We start from the raw sequence: 4,013 nt of genomic DNA, 5'->3' as shown, positions 1-4,013 counted from the left end.
ATATCTACAAGGAAGTGGGATTTTTTTTGTGGTGTTGCAGTAAATGCATAAAATAAATATTAAATTCATTCATTTGTAGTACTCTTTGCTTTTACTTCTTTCTACTTTTCATTTTCTTTATATTCAAGATGATACTCATCAGTTCTTTTGTGAATACTGTGAAACATTTCTTTTAAACTCTCTATATACAGACAAGCACAGAAAAATTAACGGTTATTGTGAGGTATTGAACAGGAGAGACGAAAATTTTCAACTTCTATGGTGATATTCAAGTGGGATTCAGTAAACATCTGCAGTATTTTTCAAGTAATTCATAAAACAAGAATATTTCATTTATTTAAAACATGATGAACGCGAAATCTCTTTGTCCAATGTAGATAATTAAAAATGTAAATAAGTAAATTCAAAATTGTTTATTAACAGCTAAAATTTATATAAATGAAAAAGTTATTCAGTTCATCCAGGAGAGTCCATTGAGTTATTTGCTGAGACATTGCTGGCTCCACTTTAACACATTTTATTTTTGACATTTGCATGTCTTTGAACTTTGGTCAGTTTAAATGCTTGAGACATGATCTTTGCAGTCAGCTGATGCAATAAAAATAAAGATGCAGGATGTCATCACCTTGTCAAGCCCTGCAGCACTTCTCAGAGGTCAGTCATTCCCTTCCAGCTCCTGGTGGAAAATTCTCTCCCGAGATGTTGCTGTCAGTGGAGGATCAGGAGCCCGGAGGTGTGGGGGGCTGGAGGTGACGCTGTGCTCTGCTGCTGCAGCAGCCAGCAGAGGATAGGGATGGCTTTGTGCTCCAGGGAAACTTTCTCACCCTGGAGATTTTGCAGTGTGCTTTATACAGGTTTCGTGATTGATTTCCAGTTTATACAGGTTTCATGATTGATTTCCAGTTTAATCCCTGCCTGGGCTGTGTAGTGGGGCATGCAGCACGGCTGGCCAGGGCTGTCTGCCTGCAGAGGGAACCCAATTGCTGTCAGCAGAGGTTTGGGTTCTTTAGACAAAATTTAGGAGCATTTAGAGTGGAATAGCATGTGCTGTTCGATTGTGGATTCTGATTTTCCTTAGCCAACAGAGTAATAGCAAAAAAATGTATATCTCTGGAACTTTTAACTACTGCAAAATTTAAATTTTGATTTTGAGCTTTTTCTGGTAGTTACACAGGCCTGAAAGATACTTAACTAATGTAAATCAAGTGAATACCATTGGAGAAATTCTCTGTCTGAAATATTAATTCTACAAGTTAGAAACTGGAAGAGAGAGAATCCAAGATGACTGGTACAAAGCACAGCTTTCCTTGTCTGTGTACAGGTACATTCCAGAAGAAGGAGTTCAATTCTAGTTGAAACCACCAGTGGCAATAATTAAAAAAGCTGTTCATGATAATGCATTTCCTGGCACTTGGCCATCATGTCCCTTACATACATATACAGTAGGGTTGTGTTAGTTTGGTCTCCTAGAGGGAGAAAAAACCTCACTCATCAAGCAGAGATCAGGGACTATGAATAGGGAATATTGGTGTTTGGTCTTTAATAGGAATTGCATGGAGATCTTTAAGTTTAGGACAAAGGGAAATTGTGAGACTGCCTACAGGGACTGTATTTTCATTTACAAGAGCAGCACATAGGAAAAAGCTGCTAAATTTAGTCAAACAAGGCCCATTTCCCCAGAATGTAGAAATATTCACATGAGCCTGGTATCTCTCCACTGCAGTAGGGACCAGTGTGTATTTTCTAGTGTTTTTTCATGAAAGAATAAGCTGACCCCTTCTTCCTAAGGATTGCTTTAAAAACCTCTTTTGATCTAGTGAGTAACCATGTTCTTTATAACACTTGAGTGGATTTTTGCAATTGCTATGGATTTAACTAACTTTTTTTTTTGTCCAGTGGGAATAGGAAGACTGACTTTTAAGGCAGCAGAGCTAAATCACCACTGGATGCTTTTGATATTTGCAATTTATATTCTTATATTTTATAGCTAAAAATAGGATGTGAATCATGAGTGTAGGTAACCTTCATGTACTGGAGCTGATTTGCAAGGTTTAGTATCCCTGCAAAGAACTACAAACAGTGAAAATAGGATTTGTAATCCAGTGTGCCTAACTTTTACAATAGAAGAAACACCAAAAAGCATTCTCTTTGTGCTAACAGCCTGAACTTCAGCTGAATCAGTGCAGCAAATGTGAAACAGTTTAAGAAGTAAAACTGGATTTGCTGCACTCCAAGCTACATTTCTTCCTGTGTGAAAACACAAATGATTTTTTATAGAGTTCGTGGAAATATTCCATCCAATTCTGTCTAGAGATGTTTTTTTCCAGCATCACTAATGACAAGTTCCACTCACTTTTTGTCCTCTCTTAAGGAAAGATGAGCTTTACAGCTTGTCATATTGTTCTTAGCTCTAATTGCAACAGCTTGATTATATTTTAAGAGGTTTTAAGTGGACAAATCCCGTATTCTGCATTTTTGATGGAATTGCTCTTCCTTGCCTTATAGGCATTTAAGATGAAATTCCACACTCCTTCCATCCTGTGTTAACCTGTGATATAAAAAACAAACATAAATAAATTCATTCATGTATTTGAAATTCTCATACCTGTGGAGGAAAATTTAAAAAAAAAAGGTTTAATGAATATTACATTTAGCATGAATTCTGAGTTTGCACTTTAGAAGGGTGAAATAAATGTAGTTACCAAACCACAGACAATAAAACAGGCTGATAATACTTTTCTAGATTATACACTTTCTTGTTATATTATACTCCTACATTTCATAGAAAACACGCACTAATGGAATTTTTGCCATTATTTCCTGTAATTGATGGACAGAGAATAAAGAATTGTAGATATGTTTTCAAGTTATTCTTTTGGTTTCCATTATGATATATTGGTGTTTAGACTTTTGATATAAGCTAGTATTTAAGTATTATTTTTTGCCTAGCTTTAGTAAGGAGGAAGATAAGTAATTACAGCAGAGTAATTTTTGACAAATAGAATTTAAAAGACAGTTAAATAGAAGTTCAATAAACAGCAAAATAATTAAATTTACCATGTGAGTTTTATATTATGGATGAAAGTATAAAGTCATCCAAAGTTAAACAATAAAATCTACTATAATGCAAAAGACTTACTTTTTGCTCAAGTTAGAAAATTAATCTTAATAAAGAGTTGAAAATGCCAAAGGATCCATATATGTAATAATGAAATAAGTTAATATAAAAAATAAATTGTTGAAGAACTGCTTGAAGAACAAACTTGTGGTAATGTGCATGAAATCAAAATGTTATATGCATTGTAACACAATTTTTCTCTAGCAGGATAAGCATACTCCTAAAATAATCTTGTTCAATCAGCTGGTCAACGTGATGCATTTTCTTTAGAAAAAAACAGTTTGGTGTATGCTTGGAAATGGAACAGCTAAAAATAATTGAAATAGCTCCATACCTGTGGGTATATTCTTGCTGCAGGAGTCCTTATGTAAGCTATTTTATATTTCAAGTTTCCTTCTTTGGCAGCACAATGAAGTGTCCCTTGCTGTCCCTCTGCCCCGTGCTGTCGTTCCCTGTGTCCCTGCCCAGGCAGGGCAGCCCCAGGGGCTCAGGGCTGGCTGGGTCCCAGCCCTCCTGGAGCTGCCAGGGGACAGCTCAGCCTTGTGAGGGCTGCTGGAGGGAGTCCCTGCCTGTGGCACCACCTGCAATACTGAGTGCCACTGTCCTGGCTCAGCTGGCACTTCTGTGCCAGTGTGAGAGGGGAGGGCACCAGAGGTCTAGGGTAATAAGAGTTTTCCAGAATAACTTGACATGGATTTATTTTAGAGGTTAAGGACTTTCTGACATGGGTGATTTTTTTTTTTTTCTGTACAATTCCATCTCTGCAGGTAGATAAATAAATGTAAATTAAAAAAATTTCAAGTGTACTAACTTAGGATCTGGAAAAGCTGTACATAAGAAAGGCAGGAAGAAACCCTAGGATATTTGCTAGAGAGAATGAACCTTTCTTAAGCTA

General features: G+C 36.5%; 1 long non-coding RNA gene across 2 annotated transcripts; it reads right to left on the bottom strand.

Moving 5' to 3' along the window:
* Window positions 1-398: 398 nt before the first annotated feature.
* LOC120508595 lies at window positions 399-3,642 on the bottom strand. Of its 2 annotated transcripts, XR_005629022.1 has the most exons (3): window positions 3,453-3,642; window positions 2,354-2,548; window positions 399-963 (listed from the first exon to the last, which is right to left on the bottom strand). It is a non-coding gene; the product is annotated as an uncharacterized LOC120508595 (long non-coding RNA). The 2 variants fall into 2 exon arrangements; XR_005629021.1 differs by having other exon boundaries at window positions 399-2,548; window positions 3,453-3,641.
* Between the last annotated feature and the right edge of the window lie 371 nt (window positions 3,643-4,013).

Source organism: Passer montanus, unplaced genomic scaffold (genome assembly GCF_014805655.1).
Source record: "Passer montanus isolate IOZ18808 unplaced genomic scaffold, ASM1480565v1 scaffold48, whole genome shotgun sequence".
Classification (NCBI taxonomy): domain Eukaryota; kingdom Metazoa; phylum Chordata; class Aves; order Passeriformes; family Passeridae; genus Passer; species Passer montanus.
This window is presented reverse-complemented; position numbering and strand designations above follow the sequence as displayed.